Consider the following 24,889-nt stretch of genomic DNA (forward strand, 5'->3'; position numbering starts at 1 on the left):
TTTTTCCAAATGTTTTTAGTGTTAGCTAGACCACATATGAAGTATTACAGAGTTGCTAACAATCATTCTCTGCCTTTTCTGAGATACTATTTTTCTTCTCATCTGTTTGTTAATTTTGGTCTATGACTTGATTTTGTCAATGAGATGTAGAAAATTACAAATGTGCCTTTTCCTTCTACCTTTTCAGTTAGCAATTTTCCAGAACAGAAGTTCTTCCATTGCCCTAATTTCTGAAAGCAGTCAATGCAAAACAGATCCACAGCCAACTCATAATAGTTATGTAGACTACATGAAAGCTGAATTTTTCTTGTAAAGCATCGAGGTTTGGGTGTCTGTTATCGCTGCAACATGTAGTTCAGCATTATAACATATTAATCCAGATTCTCATGGATTTTTTTATAATCTAACAACTAATCATGGATTTGTTTATCCATCTAACAAATATTTTGAATATTATACCATATCAGGCACTGGAAGAGATACTGAAGTTCTAAGAGTGAGCAAAGCAGGTATTTTCCTGAAGTTGTGGAACTCAGTCTAAAATGGCCACAGATCATGATGATGTTTCGCTATTGCTCTTTCTCTTTCTTCCTCTTTCTCCTTTAAAAAATACATTCAATATGCTGACTCTCACAATCTCAGGCATACTGCACTAAGTCAAATTGTAAAAGTAACAGCATCTGAACACTAAGAATGAAAGAAAGTTGAAAAATGGAAGAGCAGAAAAAGGACAAGGCAGGAAGAGGAAGGTGGTATTTTAGTTCATATGGAGGCCTCAGAGGCTATTATATGTATCTGTGAGGATTTATCAAAGCAGATGAATTGGAGTCCTGTTTATTTCTTCTTTGTCTTTTTCAAGATAGGAAGTTTCAAATTGTCTTTTGGATTATTTTATATGATGTCTGAGGCTCAGCATTTAACTTTCTTCTTCCTAGATTTAGGATTAACAATATTTTGCTATTTTCAATAATTCAAAAACAAATGACTATAAATACAGAAATTGAACTGTGCAGCAAATTATTGCCCTACAAATCTCTGCACTATTATAACAATAAATCTCATTGTAACTGCAAATAATTTGTTCATAGATTGACTCAAATTTACGTAGATTTGTTATAGTATATATAATCTATATTATGTGTATATAATATGTTTATATAATAGATGTATATTTCTAATTTTCATTTTCTGAAGGATTTTGAAATCCTGGCAAATGCATACCTTTAAAAAAGATATGGTATCAGCTAATTTTTTTTCTGTATTTTTCCAATATAATGAGGAAGTAAAAATTGGTCCTGCTGAGAATTAGAGTATTAGAACATAACATCAGTTCTCACAGGTAAAGTCAAGGCCATAACTTAGCTGTAAACATGACTAGTCTTCTTTGAGCAATTTTTTTTTAAACCAGTGTCATCTCCTGTCCTGAATGAATCCTCTTTCCGCTGTGTAAAAATTATTAAAACTTCAAATCAACACATTTTCTTACTTTTTCACAATATTCAATCCAGAACTTGCCCCCACTTTTCAAAAATCTCCATAAAATGGCTGAATAGTACCCCAAATGCTGGAAGTCCTCTCAGCGCCTCCTTACTGAAGCATGTGCAAGTTTCCCCTGGTGTGTGTTCTCCTTCAGCTAAACAAGCGAACTTTGCTTGAGTGCAAAAATGTCTCTTTTGATGTCTGGTGGGTGAATTTCAGCAATAATGATATAGTGCTTAAAGGAACACTTTTACTTCACAATTAAATACACACACATTCATATAGACAGATATGTTGCCCTGCATGTCAATATACCTGCATACCACAGGGAAAAATATTTTTATTTATTTACATAGGAAAGAAAACAGTTAATTTTTCTGAGGAAGAACATTTTAGTACAATTTAGTTTTAAAATGAATGGGAAATACTGCTTTGCATAAGTAACAAAACCTCTGAAGAAAATCCATTCTCTTTTTGCTGACTTGTAGGACTGGTCATGTAAGATTCTCAGCCATTTTTAAATGATGTTGAAAATATAACTAGTGGGCATAGAGAATCCTGAGATAGTCAATCATATAGCATATACTGCTAAAACCAATATTTCCAATATTCTTTCTTGTTATTTCAACCCCATGCTTTTCTTATTGAAACAATAATGGGACTGATTTTGAGAATTTTTCATAGCAACAGATATATATGTAAGACATTATACACCCAAAGTATATACATTTTCCCAGGAAGAATGAAAATTTCTGAGTGTTTAGTTTCCTAGTCAGAATTCTATGAATGCTTTCCGCTATAGTCACAACTTGAGATTTGTTACTTTAAAGGAAGACTATAAAAAAGATTCATAACCTCAAATTACATTAACCGTACATTAAGGGTGATGCACAAATCCCAAGAAATAATGAAATGTCAGGGTTAGAATCATCCCTTATCAGGTTTAGCGCTGAATCTCCTATGATCTTGCATAAAATGCTATTGCTGTTTGCCTTACTATTAGGAAGTACAATTGATTTTCTTGCAATATTTATTAGTGCATTAGTCATGTACATTAGCACTAAACGGAAAACAAATAATGTTTTACTTCCTCAAGTCTGTGGCAACCAAAGAAAGTAAAAATTAGACGTCAATGGGAATACAAGTGTGACTCACGCTCCTGAAGTATCCTTTCTTTACCCAGAATTATAAAAAAGTTACTTACTCCACCCATTTTGATCTTTGATGCATTAGAACAGTTCACAGTAGTCATTTTTGTTCTTTCAGCTTAGTGTCTTTTTGACAAATTATTATTAAGAGGTTACAAAAATAACTCAAAACTGAAAGAAACCATTTGTCTGATACTAATAAATAGTATAAGCTAAGACCTGCGGCTAGCATTTTGTCAAATATTTATTACAGCTCTGGCTGTCAGTCCAAATCTTGCATTAGACTCGGTTGTTGTTGTTGTTGTTGTTTTAAAGACAGATAAATTTATCTTTAATTAAATAACAAAAGTTTGAGGCCAGATGTTATCCATAACAATTAGCTCCAATATCACCACCATTTGGGTTCTCTTTTCTTCACATCCTTGCCAACATTTGTTTGTAGATTTATTAATGATGGCCACCCTGACAGGTATGAGGTGATATTTCCCTGTGGCTTTAATTTACATCTCTCTGATGGCTAGTGATGTTGAGCGTCTTTTTATGTCTATTGGCCATCTGTATGTCCTCCTTGGTGAAGTGTCTCTTCAGGTCCTTTGCTCATTTTTTAATTGGATTGTTTGTCTTCCTGGTGTTGAGTTGTATGAATTCTTTATATATTTTGGAGAGGAGACCTTTGCCTGATGTATCATTGGCCGATATGTTCTCCTACATGGTAAGTTCCTTTTTAATATTGATGATGGTTTCTTAAGCCATGCAGAAGTATTTTAGTTAGATGTGGTCCCATTTGTTTATTTTTCTCTTATTTCCCTTGCCCTGGGAGATATATCAGCAAAAATATTGCTACATGGGATATCTAAAATTTTACTGCCTATGTTTTCCTCTAGGACTTCTATGGTGTCACAACTTGTAGTTAAGTCTTTTATCCATTTCGAGTTTATTCTGGTGTCTATTGTAAGTTGGTGGTCTAGGTTCATTTTTTTGCATGTACCAGTCTAGTTCCCCCAACAACATTTATTGAAGAGGCTACTTTTATTCATGTCCTCTTTGTCAAATATTAACTGACCATAGAGACATGAGTTTATTTCTGGGCTCTCTATAACTCTGGTAAAAATTTTATCTTTTTCAACCAGGCTCTATCTCCTGACCCTTCAACCTCACTACTGACTACCCTTTCCTTTCTTAAAGAGGTTGGAACAACAACAAAGACTTGACACTGTGAAGACATAGCATTTTTAAGGATAGTTTCAAAAGTTGTACTGTGGGTTTAGGTACTTTAGACCAGAATTCGATCATTTAAAATTTCTCTTCATTTTGCTTTAACACTACAATCAAATCATACTTCTTTTAAATAGTCTTAAAGTCAATCTTACTATTTGAGAATTTACGGTAATCTATACTGAGATCTTCAATCTAATAAAACTACCATCATTCATTGAGTGCTTAGTATGTGCCAGACCCTGATACATATTTTAAACTTTACAAAATCCTCATTATATAGCCATCATTATTCCATGCGATACATTGTATTCCTTTAAAATAGCCAGAACCATATCACTTACTGGACATGTTTTTTTGTTATATGCCTTTGTCACTTCTCATCTGTCAAGTCTACTCTCCACATTTTTGATTCTGGTGGGGCCATGCAACTTTTCTACTAAAAAACACAGTGGGAGTAGCCCTATGCCGTTTCTCGAGGTATCATTTAGCTGGCCTGGCAGCTTCTACTTCTGGTCTCTTGGAAACCAAGTCACCATGTCAGATGCTGCAACATCCCTGCCACAACCATAGTGTAAAAAGCTCAAGCAACAGAAATATCCCAAAGGATAAGATGCTACACGGAGAAAGAGAAGCTTTGAGGATAACAGTGGCAGGTATGGTCATGAAGAAACCATCAGAGCCCAGTCAAAAGCCAGAATGTAGGCCTGAAGTGTTGTAAATGAGAAACCACAGTCCTCTTGTGCCAAATCCAAATTCCTTTCCCCAAAAATTGTGAACATAATAAAACAGTGTTTTAATCTCAAAGCTCAGGGTGGTTCATTATGCTAAGTTATATAGCTGAAATGCCACTGTTTTAAAGAGGAAACAAAGTCTCAGAAAAGGTTAGAAATTTTCCTCAAGTTTGCACATATATAGTGGCTGAGTTAAGATTTGAACAATATCCTCTGGAATATATACCCCATGGTTTTAACTGTTATGTAATACAGGACCTCAGTGTATACCTAGAAAAGTTCTTTTCTAAAAAGACTCATGTTGTAAGTAGTACTATAGGAAATATGTACTTAAGAGAATAATCTTAGTTTATGGGCTATGACACATATATGCTTATAACCAAACAAGTGCTCCTAATTACAAATTTTTTCTATCTATTTGTTGAAACGGGCTAAGTCTTTACATAGAAACACTTTATTTTAAATGAATAAAGCTGTATAATTTTCTTGCTTTAAAAATGTATTTATTTAGTATTTCACTAATTAAGTCTAAATTTCCAGAAGTTTTTTTTAGTAATATTTCAAACCAAATTAATTAAATCATGCTTTTCTATAAGTTATTTCTTAGTGTTAGGATAAGTAAAGGAGTCAAATGAAAGAGAGGTTAGATGACCTCTTCTGACTCTCAAGATCTAGGTAAACTGACAAAAACAACAACTTCTGTGAACAACAGAGAGGATTCAAACTCAAGGCTTTTCATTTTTGTTACTGTCAGTGTTTACCTAGATATTGAGAAGGGGAGCAAAAGGGACTTAAACACTGAGTTTACTAACCTGGGAAGCATAAATCTGCTTCCTAACCAGGAAGCTGCAGCTTCACACCCCAGGGGATCACAACATTTCTCTGCCAAGGGGATTAGCACTCTGCTGCCCGACCCCTCCAGTATCAGATTCAGATGTGGGAATGGAGGAAGGTAGGCGCATGCAGGATAGAAGTCAAATGGCACAGCAGGAGGTAGGTGACCAAAGAGGCCTGTTAGTCTGTCCTGGAGAAAGAAGAGATGGGTTGGAAGGTAAACCCATCCAAAGCCCATGGAAGCCTGGGAAGTTGATTTGTTCTTTTGAAAGGGCACCTGGTCAATCCCAAATCCAAACTAATATAATCCCGGGGGAAAAGATGCTCTCTCCCTCTCACCCACCTGCTAGAGCACTTGCCTGTTCATGTGTGGGCTCTCACCTGGGAGCACTTGACCACGTGGATCCAGCAGCTGCTGGGCCTGCAGCAGATGGTGTGGACTCCAAAAGATGTAAGCGCGCTCTTTCTCTCTCTCGCCCATTTGGTAATGTGCTTACCCTATGAGCTTGAATGTCCTCTTTCTGTAGCCATGTGGGCTTAGCAGCCACATGGACAGCAGCCACACGGCCTTAGAACCGCATGGCCAGCAGCCACATGGACTCTACCACCAGATCAGCCTGGAACAAGCTACACTACCTGGTTAACGACTGCTTAGCGGACCATAACTGGAAACACACACTAAGCTCACCAGATGCTGGACTGCACTGGACTTTATTATGAAGCAGAAATTCTGGACACTGACTTTTGTCCTGGCCTTGCTGAGAACATGGGGGGACTTTTTCCGCGGTGAGTCAGAGAGAGTGAAACATTGGAAACCCAGAGAGCAGCTTCAATTTCCACATGAATAAACCATGCCACTCCACAATCTCCCGTGTGTACATAGGTCCTTGGAATGCTTTCTTGTGGAAAAGCCATGTGGAAGACCCTAATTCCCATCTACAACACTTTCACATATCTGTGCCTACTCCACACAATTCTTCCAGGTCTGAAATCCGGGCTCATATTCAAATTTCATCAAACCCTCACAACAACAACAACAACAACAACAACAACAACAACAGATTCTCAAATTCTTGCTCCTCAAAGTTTCTTCATCTACCCAGATTCTTCTCTTTGGATTTTTAACTCATAGAGCCCATTTTTGAAATTCTGGTTTCAATCTTTTCTTAGTTCTTTTTGTGCTTCTTTGTTTTCTCCTTTTTTTGACTTCCCTTTCATGGGCATGCCAGAGTAATGATCTCTCAATGTTTGTATAGAAAGTATTTTTTTTAAATTTCATTTTATTTTTTCATGGTTTGAGCTCCTGCCTCCATGTATTCCCAAAGTCAGCATCTTCTGCACTGGTGGGGCCATAAAAATACTTTCTTGAACAAGAAAATTCTCCTTCAAGAGGAGCTCAGGCATTAGCTGTGAAAACAACAATGCGTTCACCATTTGTTTCTTGGTTCTGACCACTCTAACCCTGATAACTTTTGAAAAGTTACTTAACACACCTTTAGCTTTCATGAAATAAATATTGAATAACAGAAACCTCAAAATGTTGCTGGGAAGATTCAGTGAATAAAAAAGATTAAGTCTAACACAATGAAAGAATTTCATAAACAACCATTTCCTTCCTGCTAATCTTCTGCCGTGTATCCTCATGCTTTTCTCCCAGCTATTAAAATCAATCTAGAGTGTTTCTTCATCTTAAAATAAATGTTACACAGTACCACCAAAGGTTCTTGTTATTTTTTAATAACTTTTTCTTACCCTCATATCACCTACTGGCTTCACCTCAGTCTGTGGATATGCCTGATTTTGTAATGTAGCCCATTTTCTAGGTAAAAATACATGAAAGTAGGGAGATCTTGTAATGGAAGCAGGGGTGCAAGCCACAAAAAATAATAAAATTTTAAGAGCAACACTTCCTATTTAAAAAGTTATATTCGTATTCTAGACTCCTAAATCCTGGCGGGGGCGGGGGGGGGGGGCGGGGAGAAAGCACAGCCTCAGAAAACCATTTTTGGTTATTTTCTGAAGTTAACCATGTACAGTAATCATGCTGTAGTGTCCATGGGGACTGTGGGTTTTATTATTTTTACAAAAATATTATACTTTAAAGAAGGTATAAAAATGTCTTTGAATTAAAATGAAGGCATCTTATTAGGCACAAGATATTTTTTGGTTTGATTTTGAATTTCCAATAAAGTTGTACAGATTATTGTAATTAACACAATTATAATTATAATCAAAATAATTGCCACGTTTGTTCAATATAAATTTCAATGAAGTGATGAAATTTTAATATTTTTATGCTTTGCTTAAGTATATTCAGATTTTTTGTACTGCTTCCATCTATATTAATATGACCTATTCAAAGCAATACACAAGTTAAAATGTCACTTGAATCAAAGTTGTATAGCAAGTCATAAGAACAAAATATAAAAGATATTGTCAATAACATTCCATGACTATTGTATTAAGGAACTTATCTGCTTGGAATTACAAAAGGTGTTGACCGCCAGTCAGATTATCCTAAAACACTTGTTAGGGTGAGGACAAGACCTGTTGTCATTGGCATGTCATGCCACTGCCTTTAGAGGAGGGAGACCAAGGACATAAGAGATGGGGAAGTGATTTTTTTAAAAAAAGTAGATATAGATAATGTTCCATCATTTAACTGGAAAAAAATGGTATGGCCTAGAGTTATGAGAAGTGTGAAAATGAGTGGAAATTTTCTTTAAATATTTATTATGTTGGATACCTATGGAAATGTTTATTTACCTTTCATCTTTAAGATAAGAGGACACACTCTTCAGACACAAAGTTTTATCTGCAGACATGATTTTGAATCTCAATCAGAAAAGTACAATGATAGGTAAATGTAAACCTGAAATCAACTGGCTTTTATTTTTATTTAATCTTACAGTTTGCTAATGCTAAACTGTTTCCATGTTCAGTTTGGCTTCCATGTGAGTAAGGTGGTTCCATGCTTAACTTCAAGCTCTGGGAACATATGTGATTCAGGAGCAGCTCATCAAAACATTTCATTTCCCAGGCCATAATGATTAATTCAGAGATGTGGCCATGACCTGGTTTATTCCAAGGAGTTAGAACTCTTCGGAGCTATACTGGAGGTACAATTTTATGTATTTTTTAAAAATATTATTGGAAGGAGAAATGTTCTCAAAAGTGAAGTTACTTGTACAAAAAATAAAAAAAGAATAGCTTTGCCTCTAAAAGTAAGAGACGGATGCTATGGTTTTGTTTTTCAAGGTATTGTTTTTTGTTTTTTTTGTTTAGAGTCATTATTGTAGCTCTGTCTGCTACTGAATTCTCAAGGACAATTGAAACTGTAAAGTCTTGAGAGCCAATGGGAAGGGTCATTTGCACTGCAGCATGTGACAGATTGTATTTCTTTGCCTTATATCCAGTCAAAGCTGGCAAGTGAATTTGACGATACCAGAGACTGTAGCTTACTTGGTAAAAGTATATTGAAGATATACACATTTTCCTTTAAATTTGAGACTATATACAAAAATGTACCCAGAATACTGGGTAACAAGAATGTATTAGTGTAGCAGGTCTTCATAATTTCAAATAATGTATTGTTAACCCTCTTTATACCTGCTTATTTCCATGCTTTAGCTCTTATTGACTTAATATTTTTAAAGCCATGGTACAGTGTAATATTTTTGTAATAGTTATATGGTCTAGGTCCATGTGAATAAATTTGGGACAATGCAAACATATTTCAGGGGAAAGAAAAAAATTTCTTCTGATGTTGAATTTTACCAGACGGGGATAAAATGTGTTTCTAGAATAATAGATGCTAGAAACTAGCTTATTTTGCTTTGGCATAACTGAATGTTAAGTGATAAGGGCTGGAATAAATTTACTTAGTAGAAATAGTATTTCTGATACAGTTGTTATTTCTGATAGTCATTTCCAATACTTATTCTACTGAAGAATTAAATGGAAATGCCATAGGAATCATTATCACCATATCTCTCAAGTTTTTGATGATTGTTTAATTTCTCGAATTTTCAAAGAAGCTATATTCTATTTTGTTATTGAGAAAAAATTACACATGATGAAATGTGCAGATCTTATGCATGCAGCTGATGAGCTCTTGTAAATGCATACACCCAAGCAATCATGACTTCAAGTAAGATATAACACTTTTTTCATTTCCCAAGAAATTTCTTTCATGTTTCTTCCAATTATATCTTTGAGCAACTCCCTAGTATCTTACTTTGTAGTATAAGATAACTTCTTTAGATCTAGGAATCTGACACTTTTTTTCCTTTAATGCAAGAGTGTTGTGACTCTTAACCTGATTCTCCAAACCTCCCTTGATTTCACCTTCACTTAAGAAAACCCTATTCTAATTTATCATTCTAAATTAGTGGTTCCAGTACTTAAAGAGGAAAAAAATGCAACAATGTGTAGCTTTCAGGAAATACCTCGTTTAATAGTACAAATGAACAGTATCCAGTCCTTGTTCAGGAATCTGTGGTTATTTAGATATATGAGCTGATATCGCAGGGCCTCAGAATGTCATTGCAATATATTGATCAGAACAAGCCTCATAGTAGTCAGGTGATAAATGAAATTGACCCTAGTTTACCTTAGGGAAAAGCCAAAAGGATCATAAAGAAAGCTGTTGGTAACATTTCTGTCTCTAAAATAGGCAGACATGTTTGAAATAAATATGGTGGTTCAATCAGGCTATGAACCATAAAAAAAGGAATAGATATATGGATAATATTTCTAAAAGAGGCAATGCTCATCATGCATAAGTGATATATAGCCATTCATCACCTTTCTTCTACCATAATATTCACACATCCATTAACTATTTGATAAGGGGGTTCCACTTGGGGGAAATTTGAGCACCCTGTTGAAATAGCATTACAAATAAAACTTGATACAAAACAAATACACATGGAAATTTAGAGGTTAATTTTTCAATTCATCAATTATGCATAGATTCTCTACTTACAGTTATTTGTTTAATGCTAATCTCATATGCGGTGATACATAATATCATTAAAATATATTTGTTAATCAATCAAAAATAATATAAAAAGGACAATAATTTTGATACATAGTCACTAAATTTCTTCATTGTATCTATTCTTAATGCTATTTCACTGGTACTGAATTGTTGTTCTGAAGGTGCATTTTTTCAATATATTCATATGTGTTTTATATAATTACCTGCAGTCTTACCTAAAGTTGAATTTTATAGTTACTAAAATTGGTATTATAGGCACCACTAATTGAATTTTCTCTACTGACAATAATAGTTTTAACTCATAAATATTCTACATATACCAATGTATCAATAAGCTCACAATGTATCCTGTGAAAATAAAGATTATTCTAATATCTTTATAATATTTATAACAGTCCTAGTTTATAGTATTTGTAATATAAATTTTAATTATTTTATATTTGTTTTGTTTTTCTGTTATTTTATTTATTTTTAATTTAATTTTATTGTTTATACTATTACAGTTGTCCCAGTTTTTCCCTCTTTGCCCCCCTCTATCCTGCTACCCCACTCCCTCAGGCAGTCCCCACACCATTGTCCATGCCCGTGGACCATGCATGTGTTTTCTTTGGCTAGTCTATTCCCCATGCTGTACTTTACATTCCCATGACTATTCTGTAAATACCAACTTATACTTCTTAATCCCTTTACCTTTTTTGCCCATCCCTCCAAACACCCTGCCATCTGGCAACTGTCAAAATGTTCTATGTATCTATGAATCTGTTTTTGTTCTGTTTGTTTATTTATTTTTTATTTAATGTATAAGTATTTGAGTCCAATTATTTATTTTCGTATTCATTTTTGGTCTCCATTGAAAGAACTTTTCTTTAACAAGTGTCCTTATAAGACAAATCTCATAAATTTGTTTTCTTTATTATATTTTGCTCAATTTAGATGGAGCCTTCTCAATTTCATTCAGTTCTACTACAAAATATAAATTTATTCATTTAGAAATAGGAATTCCATCAAAATATTTTTACCAGAAGTTGAGACATTCCAAATGTGATTTTGTAACATCACATTCAACCTTGAATATATTTTGAGCTCTCTATTGCATGTGTTCAGCTCCCTTGCATTTTACAGAGATACATTACAATGTCTGACTTTTTTCAAGATTGTCAATAATTACATTTCCCTCAAAGCTGTGGAAGCTGAATTGTCCTCAAACTGCATTTGATGAATACCTTGATTAAAGAGTTCTAAATATTTTTGAATCAAATTCAACCAATATTCAGAGGATTTATTTAAACAAACTCAAAATCATTGTTGAAAATTTATGTTGATATATTAAGTCGTTCTTAAAGTTGTAAAGAATTTCTTTTATGGAATAAAATTTTGTCTTATTAGTCTCTAATATGTGCTTGTTCTCAGCCATTCCCCTCTTTCATGATTCTTAAATTTTTGAAAAGGACTAATAAATTATTTGTGGAATGTCTTCTAGTTTGGTTGTGTCTGTTTTCTGATTTCATTAAAGTTCTGCATTTTTGATATGAGTACAACAGAAGTGATGGTATGTTCTTTTTAGTTCATCAAATGAGATGGTCGAAGATCTTGACATGTCTATTACAGCTGATGCTAACCTTAATGATGTTTTGAAATTGTTGTCTGTTAGGTATCTTCACTGTAAGGTTGCTATTATTTCCTTTACAATTAAGGCTAGTTTGAGGGAGATGACTATGCAGAGGTCTTATTTTTAAAATTTGTTCGTTGATTTTGTCATCCATGGGTGAAGCTTGCCTGCAATAATGATTCATTAGATGTCTGCTTAATAGTGATTTGATATTTACCTCATTATGTCTACATTTTTAAATTAGAATTATTTTATAATGAAGAGCTGTCCTTTCTCTCCCACATTTATTATACAATGATTATTTTCAATAAGTATGAACTAAGAGATATTTATTTTATTCTATTGGTTATTATTCATGTACCATTATTTATTCTGTTGCTTAAATTGTTTCAGCTTAGCCTTTAGGAGTTTCTTCAGGTTAGCTCCTTTGTCTTTTTGATATGATCTTATTCGTTTTGAAACAATTCTGTGTTTCTGGCACCAAAAGATATTGTTACCTTACCTTGTATTTTTACTACAGTAGCTCTGGAATCGTATACTCCTCTAGCCCAATTTTTTTTTATTATTGAAGAATAGTAATTAGAAACTATCATCTTTACACTAGTTGCGTTCATTGTTACTGGTGTATCATTGGTCCTTGGCTCTTTCAGTGGATTAAGCATAGATATATATGTGTGCATTGCATGTGTACATATATACAAAACTGCATAGAGACATAACTACACTAATTTATGTCTGTAGATATATATAGCATGCTGATACTCCTGATTTTAATTTTCAAAGGGATTATTCTAGCTTTCTTTTTTTATTACTACTTATTTTAAGTAATGAAAAGTATTATAAGTCATATTTATAATATTTATTCTTTCTCTAACAATGACATAGTTCATATTATCTGCAATACATTTACCTGTTTGTTCATGTTCATATACACATAAAATAGTTTCAGAATTGCTATGGCATATCCTGTAGAAAACAACTTTAATAAATTGTATTACATGTTTATATTTAATGAGATTATGATTTCTTAAACACATCAGCTACCAAGAATTTCTAGTAAGATGCTATATACTAGAACTTCGGTAAAGAGAGTAGAAAAGAAGCTGGTATGAAATGTAGACAGCTTAATGACTTTCCAGATTCAAACACATCTGCAAGCTGTTATTTCAGAAGATGACTGCTCAATGATTCTTCTAAGAATACACACTGGTCATCACATGGCTGAGCTATCAAATTGAAAGCTACCATTAATATTAAATTTACCACAAGTGGGGAAAAGTGTAACTATCTTATAGCAAATATATACTACTTAGTTTATACTTATTCTTTCAAAATTATATTTAAATTCATTCAAACTATGAGAAAATTAATAGTACTGAATTGTAATATTCCCAAATGATACTATTAAATAATAACTGAAAATAACTATTTCTTCTGTTGGCTCATTATTCTAACATTAATCAAGATACATTATTTTGATATTATTAATGGGAATACAAAACATAATACTACCAACATGAAGAGTGACACATTTCCCCAGCAGTTCAGTGCTTTGTAAATATCTCCCTTATCATTTTTTAAAGTTTTACTATTCATGATAAGAATGTGCAACAAGAGAAATAAATTAACATCTAATTCTGTTGTTTAATAGAATATTATAAATGTATTATATGCTCAGAAATGATGCTAGGTTATTGAAAACAATGTCAGTTCATCCTTTATCCTTCAAGTGATCTTGTCTTACATAAAGCAGTCTACAGTTTGTTTTCAACAATCTGTCTATTTTCCATTTCAATCTAAATTTTTACAAGGTGGAATTAGACACTAACTATAAGATCTTTGGAATTATATTTTAATTGGTGCGTTTCCTCATATGAGAAGTAGGTCTTATAATGTGGCTAATATTAAATATTAAAAAATAAAAACATATTTACTCGTTTCATATAACAAGGTTAGGTTTCAAAATAAAAGAATCAATACAATATATACCTTTGGGTTGCAGGTTAATAAATATCTTTCAATCTCTTTTTATATTTAATTTTTTTTACTGTCAAAGAAAATTATGTCCAAACACACATTCAGGAATGTGACAATAGAAGACACATTTGCACTACTATTTATAAAACAAACTACAAAATCAATATATTTCTTCAGATAGAGCAAGAAAATAAAAGAGTCTGTGTTCAAAATGCATAAATTGTCACCCAAGAAAGGGAAAATATCCTTTAGAAATTTGCTATGTAAAAGTCTTATTTCAGTAATAAAATGGCCCTAAAACTCCATCAGTAGTAATTTGTGAGGCCCGTTTAATTTACAAAAATTATTATGGAAATCCATGCATTATAAATCTGGCCCCTGAAACTTAAGTAGCTAATTTGTCTAGTATGCTGCTTTTTAAACTACTTTTGTTTATATACAAAATCCATTACACAAATTAGGCAGCAAGGAGAAACAACTACTTTATCCATGTCTAATGCTAGAACGCTATGACAGTGTTAAGATCCATAATTTGGACCCCAAACAGAGGCCAGATGTAGATGAACAATGCTTCTCTAATTGCTGAAAAATATTATGATGTTACAAATATAATGAAAACATCACCAATTGACTAGTCCATTTAATAAGAATAATAGAGTCCTAAGTATATTTTCAATGATTTAAATAAGTGTAGAATTACATTGTAAATATCTCATGAAAATTGAGTTGTTTTAAAAATATGAAATTTTTCCATTTCATGAGATTGATATATATATATATATATATAGATTGACTACATATGATTGACATAGACAGGTATGTGGAAAAGGACATTTTATATTACATTATATCAGGAAAATAAATGTTATTTCTTCTATGTATACCTCCCAGATTCTAACACACTAACGGAATACTTTATTTTTTTGTGGCAACAAAATTAGTTTAAAGATGGTAAAAAAGTTAAGAGTCATAAAGTTGTCCTTAGAAACATAATCTTTGGAAAATAAAAGGAACATAATTGTTAACAGTAGGTATAATTTTTTTGCTTTGTTTATTTAATTGCATTGTTTCCATAAACATTTAGTCTCTTATACTACCTTCCCTGCTGCAATCACCACATTGCTGTCCACATCCGAGTCCTTTTTCCTTTTTTGTTCAATGCCTCTATACCCTAACCTCCTCCTACCACACAGCTGCCATCCTGCTCTCCATCTATGAGTCTGCCTCTAATGTGCCCGTTAGTTCAGTTTGCTCATTAGATTCCACAGTTGAGTGCAATCATATGCTATTTTTCTTTCTCTGACTGGCATATTTCACTTAGCATAATGTTCTCCAGGTCCATCCATACTATTGCAAATAGTAAAACTTTCTTCATTTTTATAGCTGAGTAGTATTCCATTATGTAAATGTCCCATAGTCATTTTATCCATTCATCTACTTATGGATACTCGGGTTGCTTCCATATCTTGGAGACTGTAAATAATGCTGTAATGAACATAGGGGTACTTATTTCATACAAACTTTATGTTGAGTACCGGGAAAAACAATTTTCACAAATACTTCACTTACTTTCACAAGAACCCTTTGAAACAGATAATATCATCCCCAGGCTACAGATGAGGAAGTTGAGTATAAGTGAAATTCAGTAATTCCTGTGAATCACACAGCTAGCACATTGTAAAAGTAGAATTAAAATCTTGGTCTGTTATATGCCAGGGCCAGAAGTTTTACACGCTGTGCTGAGTATATAAGACAATCTACCCAGTAATTTCATTCCTATACCCTACTGATCAAAAATTCTATTTCTTTACACTTTAGATTTAATTTAAAATATGGTAAATTATTCTGTTGTACTTTTCAGAAAATACATTTAAATATATAAAAATAAATTAAGACATGAAGGCCAATGATTGAAAGCCAGATAAAGTTAAATTTCTTTAGTTTGTTTAAATAGTATCATTCAACCACAAGGTATCCTGAAGTTCCTATTTCATGTGTGTCTAGTACAAACCTTGGACAGTATCATCTTTGGGAGAACAGAGTATCTATTTCTGGGGGCATTATTTATTTCTAGTCATGAGTGGTACTGATATGGAAGAAGGAGCCCTTTGCCTTGGAATGTGGGTGGGAGCATCCATCAATCACTTACTGTACATAAATTATAGCCCAGTAAAATTATGTGACCATATGGAACAGATGAAGAGCCTAAATATTTTGCACTAAATAAGTTCACCATGCTATAAAACCAAAATTACTAGGAAGTTGATTTTAGATAAAACATGCATGGACCTCCAATTTATTTTACTAAAACAAGTCTATAGGTTTTATAATATCATATTTTGGTGGTTATAGTTACTTGTGTTATTCTTGAGGGTAATCAATTTAGATATTGCCATATTTCTGGGTGCTTTAAGAACATGGCATCTAAAAATGGCATATATTCTCTTCTCTAAGTAAAGGATAAACATCATTTAGTCTTTAATGTAATAGTATAACTTAAAATATTCTCATTCTTCTACTCCTCAGTATTCTAATGGCTATTGTAGTTTAATTTTCTAAAAAGGTACTGGTTGGCACAGAACTTAAAAAGCAACTGTGAAAATAATATTAACAAAATTATAAAAATTTTTGTCCTAAAAGGGCAAGAGGATACTCTTGTAGCAGACTGCTTCTGACCACTGATTGTTGGTGCACTAAAACTCTTCTTGAAGTCTTAGCTTGTCATGATTTGTAATGAAAACTCTCAAATGGCAATTTAAATATGAGGGGTTTTTTTTTCATTTTCTTCCTCTCTCTCCTTTAAGAAAAATACACAGGTATAATAAGGTGCAAAGGATATTGCATGTTGTCAAGCTCATCTAAAGCATACATTCTTCATCTCTCCTTCATGCCACAGTGAATTAAGTAGATAAATATGTCCTGAAAAATTAAGATGGATGATAAGCTTGTTGGCACCATCGTGAAGGCACAAGACATAATCACCTTCTCCACAGGTATTTGGCTAAAATACTTTGTCCTCACATTGTCAAGTAGCACCTTGAAGAAATATCACACACATTGTTGAAAGCAAAGTAGAAGTGAAAGATAATATGACTCATAGTTTATACCTTGCATACATAATATGGTTTTGATGTGAACTTGAAAATACTGAAGAAAATATGAACAATACTTCACTTATTTACAGACATTAATTAAATTAATAGAGTCGGTAAGATTTTTCACTTTATTTTATTATGGATAAGGTTACAGATAAAAAGAAAAGACAAGTAATTAAGTTGCGCAAAGCCATACTTTCAATTAAAGATCTAAAATCTAAAGCTTTTAACTGCTCGTATTTGTTTAATCAGAAAAAGAACAGTCATTTGAAATATAAAATCAAAGATGCAAAGATAGTCTTATCATTTTTTGCATGAAATCCAAGACATAGAGCAAGGAGGAGCTCTCTAGTTTAAACAACTACTTTTTTGACAAAGTCAGTTATGCTTATTACGGAAAACTGAATGTTAAGAAGATTCTTATGTCTTTTCATGGACTATTTCTTGCTCAGACACTTCACTAGAAGATACAAAAAGAAAAAGCTAGACTTTAAAAAAAAAGTCTGTTAACCTTTATTGGATATGATCCTTTGCTATTTTTTTCATTCTGAAAAATATATACACATTCTGAAAAAGATGGCTGTAAATGAGACATATATGTACAATTCTAATAAGATGACAACATGGAGAATCATAGATAAAATCTGTACTAGACACACATGAAATAGGAACTTCAGGATACCTTATGGTTGAATGATACCAATTAATTAAACTAAAGAAATTTAACTTTTATCTGGCTTTCAATCACTGGCTTTCATTTATTTTCTGAAACTAATGGAAAATTTATCTTCCCTTCCTTCTCTCCTACCTCCCTCCCTTTATTCTTTCCCTTCATCCTCACATCTTTCTAGCTATATCTATCATCTATCTATGTATGTATGTATATATCTATCAATCATCTATCTATCACCTATCTCTCTATCTATCATTCTATCATCTATCTATTCATCCCTCCAAATATCTACCTAACAATTAGGTGAGCTGTTTTGTGTTATTCCTCATTCTCACCTTCCCTCACCTCACTACACATTTCACTTAACATACCAAACATACATTTAGTAGTCAAGAAATACTGAGTTAAATTGAAGTGAACTGACCTAGAACACACATATATATATATTCTCATATATAATATGTAATATTTTATCACACACATACACATAAATAAACATGAAGTAAATTACCTTAGACTGATTGTACTTTCACTCTCTCTTCTCTTAACTGCTGTTAACTCTTACATTGTTTTCAACCTAAGTAGTGCATTATGACCTACTATCTTGTATTAATGTCATTAACATTTGAATTTAACTTGCCAAATGTTTGTGCTTTAAGTCTCCAAGTCAAATAGTGAAATTTGAAATGTATGAATTTTTTCCATTACACCGTATCCATTACCTAGGGGAATAATTTGTTCATTGGAGAAAATAAATATTGTTGATGAGGTGATATTGTTTGTAAAGAGTAAAGTTACTCAGACTATCTTATTGTGTTCATGCTATTGCCTACTCTGTGTACATGATATCATGAAGTCAGGTACTATAGAATGAATAACTACTCAGAAAATAAATTTTAGTCAAGTAAGTTGCTGTAAGGAACGGAGTATACTGATCATGCTTTGCATAGGTTGTGCCATAGAATCTGAGATGTAGGTGAACCCTTTGATTTGATTTTACCTTTGAAATTCCTATTATGTTAACTTAGAAGAGTGATTGTCTTTCTTTGAATTTCATATGAAAGTTCTTCATCCTGGCTAAGTTTTGCAAATATTAACATAATTTTCTGAAGAAAGATGTTGCAGTCATGTCCTGTAAAACTAAAGAAAAGTGCTGGCCGGAACCTGTTGCTTAGCGAAAACAAGTCCTTCACCTAAAGCAACTTGCATTACTTTAGATTATAATATTCATAATGCCTTTAAGATTTTATGTTGCAAAGAAGTGTTTAAGACTGTCAGTTATACAGGTTTGTAATTAATACTGATAAGATTTCTCCCCTACACCTCTATACAGGTGTAGGAAAGTGAAAACATTTGAAGCCATGAAAGTTATGGTTGAAGTAATATGTATTACCAGGCTGTTTATACAGAGTGTTTTGTGTTTCTAGCCTTAGTATTTCCTACAATTATTTTTCATAGCTTTATATGGGTTTTCTAATGTCTCTAAAAATTGTACTTTTCAAACCCTGGTATGGCTCAGTGGATTGAGTGGCAGCCTGCGCACTAGAGGGTCGCTGTTTTAATTCCCAGTTAAGTCACATGCCTGGGTTGCTGGCAGGTCCCCTGTAGGGGGCGTGTGAGACAACCACACATTGATGCTTCTTTCCCTCTCTTTCTCCCTCCCTTCTCCTCTCTCTAAAAAGAGAAATACAATCTTTTAAAAAAGTAAATAAAAAGATAAAAATTGTACTTTGAAAACCAATTAATTTTGTAGATCAGTGAGTGTACTATAATATGGTATGTATTTTTAATTTTTTTATATTTTTAATTTAATTGTATTGCTCATATTATTACAGCTGTCCCCACTTGTTCCCCCTTTGCCCACGTCCACCCAGCCCCTGCCATCAGGCATTTCCCATGCTGTTGCCCATGTCCATGGGCTGTGTATATATTGCACTGGCCAAAAAGTTCATTAGTTTTTTTTCCTAAGATGGTTCTGGTAGTGCTTAGTTGTCTTTAACTTCACTTGAAACAATTTTGTTAGATCCTATTGTTACAGCTGTCATATCAGCGTGCATGTACAATAAGCTTATCAAAATTAGTGAAATTTTATGTAGCCATTTTAATATTAAAGATGGAAAAAGTACACAACATTTTTGGCATATTATGTATTATTTCAAGAAAGGTAAAAATGCAACTGAAACACACACACACACACACAAAGATTTGTACGGTGTTTGGAGAAGGCCCTGTGACTGATAGAATGTATCAAAAGCGGTTTGCGAAGGTTTGTGCTGGATATTTCTCGCTGGACAATACTCCATGGTCAGATAGGTCAATTTAAGTTGATAGCAGTCAAATCAAGAAATCAAGACATTAATTGAGAACAATCAAGAATCTACCATGTGGGAGACAGCTGACATACTCAAAATATCCAAATCAATAAAGTTATTGGTGAAAATGAAAAATGCGTCTGCTTTATTTTACAAAAAAAAATATGGATTTTATGGACAACCCAATATGTTCTTTGACTAATCACTACCTTCTTTCATCCAGTTCTTCCTCTCTGCCATCCACTCCTACAGCTGTCAGTGTGTTCCATGTATCTGTGTCTCTGTTCCTATTTTGTACATTAGTTTATTTTGTTCATTAGATTCCATATATAAGTGAGATTATATGGCATTTGTCTTTCTCTGACTGGCTTATTTCACTTAGTGTAATAGTCTCCAGGTTCATCCTTGCTGTTGTTTTGACCCAGCAATTGCACTTCTGGGGATACATCCTAAGAACCTTCTAGGGTATGTAATTTGTAATAAGTAATTTTCCTCAGCTACTTACAAATATATGCACTATCTTATGCGCATTGCATTTACTCATAAGTATTTTCTCATGCCACTTCACAGTTGAAAACACACTATAAGTCCTCAATGTCTTTGATAGGTTCAGCAATTAGAAACAAAAGAGTATAATGAAAACAATTTACCCAATGCTAATTAATATAAACAAGAGTTAACTTTCTACACCATTTTCTTAAAGTCATAACAAAACAACATTGAACAAAATGACATTTTTTGAGACCTGCTGTCCCTCATTTTTTCACCCTGGAATTATAAAAAATTAAATAGTTCCTTATCTATCATGAATACCCATTTCATTTCAAATCAGTTGTGAAATTCTGAGATTTTACCTTGTGTTATGCCCTAAGGAGACTATTATGAATAAAATGGAACATTTATGCTCAAGATTCTCATCAATAGAGGATGAGAAAAACATACATTAATATTAATAGTTAAGCTATGGCATAATGCTTTATATATGATGGCCATTTGTTCTCAAAACAGTTTGGACATCTGTTCAGACAATAGAATGGAATATCAGTAACATCACTGTCCTGAGAAATCCAGGATATATAGTTGCATAAGCTCTAATATTCTTTATATACCCAGATATAGGAAAGAAATTATATTTATTTGCTGTGTGAACAGGCTGGGCTAGAAAAGGGAATGTAATTTGAATAGGTTTTGAGAAATAGCAAAGAGTTTGCCAGAGAGACAAAGAAGGCTAACAGGAACAGGAAGAAGAGGTTAAAAAATTCTTGATGCAAAAAATACAGCAGTCAGGGGCATCCAACCCATGAGCCGTGGGCTGCATGTGGCCCAGTCCGGCTATGAATGTGTCCCAGTGCAAAATTGTAAATTTACTTAAAACCCTTTCTTTTTGCTCATTAGTTTTCTTTAGTGTTTGTGTATTTGAAACATGGCCCAAGAAAACTCTCCTTCCAGTCTGGTCCAGAGACACCAAAAGTTTGGACACCCTTGTCGGTATAGTAAAGTGTAGCGAGGCATTTAAGGGCATGGAGTCTGGAAACAGCCTACGAGGTGCAAACTTCAGTCTAAGACTTCCTTGCTGTGCATGTATGGGCAAGTTATTAACTTCTATAAAATTAGGAAAAATAACAGACACTACCTCAAGAACTTGTTGTGATGATGGAAATTTATTAAAACATTTAAAGTGCTCAGAACAGTACCTGAACATAGTAAATGCTAGCAGATTATTCTTATGAAATCATAATATATCCATTTGGAAAACAGCAAACATTTTCAGCAGCCAGAGCTTAGGTGTCTGTACATAGCAGAGTGGAATAAAGATTAAAGAATTGGTAAGGGGCATGGAAAAATACAATTTAACCCAGACTGTAAAGTATGTTTTATTCTTTACTAAGAAATTCTAGTACCATATTGACTAGAACACAGTTTATGACATATTTTTTTTAAATGTGAAGTGATATCATGTTTTAGAAAGGTAACTTAGGTTGTATTATGCTTTAGCACATATTTAAGATAAGAAAAAAAAGAACATTGCCAACAACAAAATCAGTTAATCTTTTCAATGGTTTAGGTAACTGTTCACAGGAAATTGAAAACATAGAAAACTTGTAGATTGAGAGGAAAAGATCTATGAGAAAATATTTTAGAACTCGATTATTGTTTCAATACGGGAAAAGGCCGCGGGGCAGGGGGCTGTGGTGGAAAGTGGGGACTCAAGGATGAGTCTTACGTATCTGTTCTGAATGAGTAGGTGCTTAGTGATGCTGTTAACAGACATAGAGATTGACGCAGGGAGAGAGATTTTTAAATCGTTTTTAAACCTGTTTCATTTCAGTGTTCCCAGGGCAGTAGAATAATTTCTCACAAGCTTCTTAAAATACAGGTTTGGAGTCCAGAACACTGTTTTACAAATTCAATAGAGTGGAGGTGATAGCTAAATCAATGGGCACATGAAAGATGGCAATCAGAGAGTGCATATTAAATGAGAAGAAAAAAAAAACACAGTCCTAATGAAAAGATCATTAGCCCTGGAGTTGAAGGGGGTTTAATTTCCTTTTATGTTTTATAATATTGAGTAAATTACTCTTTATCTGTTGGAGCTTCAATCTACTTATTTAAAAATGTTTCTATGGATTCTCCCTTACATGATTATTGTAGGAATCAAATGAGGTAAAGAAGGGGAAAAGTACATTGTAAAATGTAAACTTCCTAACAAAACTTATTTGTTAAAAGCAATGGTTGATAAGTATAATTTCATTAGGTAACTAATGATGATGATAGGTATAGAACAAAAAAAATTGCTTCTTTGGCACACTACCTTTTAATTAGCTGAGTATATCCTTGGGTAGTCATAAGTGCTTTGTTTTTCCTCTTATAGGAGGAAAGAGTTAATTTTTTTCTATAAATTATCAGAATTTAGCTACTAATAACAGCATTTAAATATTTGTTATAGGTTGAATGGTGTTCATCCAAAACAGTTAAAGTTTTTACCCTCGGAATGTGACCTTATTTGCAAATACAATGGTTGTCATTTTAATTAGTCAAGATGAGGTCATAGTGAAGTAGGGAAGACCCTCTTCCAATATGATTTCTGTCCTTATAAGAAGGTGGACATGCGAAGTCAGAAAGATGGAGAATCCCATACAAAGATATGTACCCTACACTTTTCAAACTTACCAAGGCTCTGCTGACACTTTGATTTTTGAGTTTTAGCCTCTAGAACTGTGAGACAATAAATTTGTATTGTTTCAATCTACCCAACTTATGGTACTTTTTTTTACAGCAAGCCTAAAACACTAATACAATTATAAGGCACTTGCCATATACAGAAATTTTCATATTTGATTATCACAGGTATGAAAACAGTACTATTCATGAAGAGCAACTAGGTCATGCAAAATTACACAGTAAGTGTGAAACCACAAAACCAAGTCTTGTTTTGCATTCTGAGTGCATTCTTCTTTGAATGATTAACATAAACCTACATCACAAAGTAAGGGACTTACGGGTTTGTCTAAAAACTTATCCATGATTTATATAGGGAACTTTTATAGGCTTTTCGATAAGAGTTTGGCAGTTCTGGATTATCCACATCCTGGTCCTTGATTCTAAGCCTACAGAACATAAACAAACAAACAAACAAACAAACAAATAACATAAAGCAAAATCAACTTATTGGTGAACAGGGCAATACTAATTTTTCTTTCCTACTATTGTCAAATGTAAAGAGAGAAGAGAAACAATATTTATGTAGTGCTTAATACCACCTGTTTAATACCACCTGTTCTAGCCTCTGCTGAAGAATAATATCATGACCAACACAAATGTAGTTCTCGACAAACTTCTGTTGAGAGAACAAATGCACTATCCTGTCACCCCTGCACCTGTCTGGCTTAGTAAAAGCAAAAATAAACTTCCTCTGAGTGCTTTGAAAATAGAGTAAGTGCAATTCAAAAGAAAAAGAGCAAACACAAGAATGAATAGATGGCATGTCTATGACTTTTTTTTTGGAAAGGCACATTTTAAAAATGGAATATGGTATCTCTTCTGCTATATATCAGTGGGTTCTAGTTATATGGATGAAAGGAAAATAAAATGAGCACTACAGGAGGAAATAGAAACACATTTATGTGGGAGTTTATGTTCTGTGTTTTGTGTCTATAGCTGTTGTTATATCTCTTAATAAACCAAGTCAATTTGTATCCACATTTTACCAGCATGTAATTTAACATAAAAAGCAATAGACATATGTCAAAAAGATGCCTACTTTCCAAAACTGTTATTATGAGTATACGAAAAACAAGGGCAGAACATTCTCCAGGGTCATAGAAGTATTAATTCTGGTATAACCATCGTGGCTGGTGCTCACCAATTAGAAGTACTTAGATATACAAACTTCTAGTATGTATTCAATATTTGAGATTGGAGTATCCATGACTGCTCACTTGAAAAGCAACACTTCATTTCAAATTGATTTAATATCACCAATTAAGCATATACAGAAAAGGGTGAATCAAAATGACACTTAAATAAAAGTTTTACTGGCCTTTTTCTCTCCCTCAGTAAGTTTGCTTTACTCTATGACCTCGGTGTTACAAAAAAATAACTGAGCAGAACATTGATTGCAAGACATTGTCAGGATGTTTCCTATGTGTAGTGGCTAGGCAGGAAATTTTCATTTCATACACCATTTGAGCCTAGCTGCAGTGATTTCACAAAAGTCAGCAGGCTTTGAAAAGTTAATGATAAAGAAAAGCATTTGTTTTTGTTATTTTTGAGAAAGTACTTGAGTGTTTAAAACTGGAACCTATAGAGTC

This window comes from Pteronotus mesoamericanus, unplaced genomic scaffold (genome assembly GCF_021234165.1).
Source record: "Pteronotus mesoamericanus isolate MK-2021 breed Mesoamerican mustached bat unplaced genomic scaffold, CSHL_Meso_final contig_180, whole genome shotgun sequence".
Taxonomy (NCBI): Eukaryota; Metazoa; Chordata; class Mammalia; order Chiroptera; family Mormoopidae; genus Pteronotus; species Pteronotus mesoamericanus.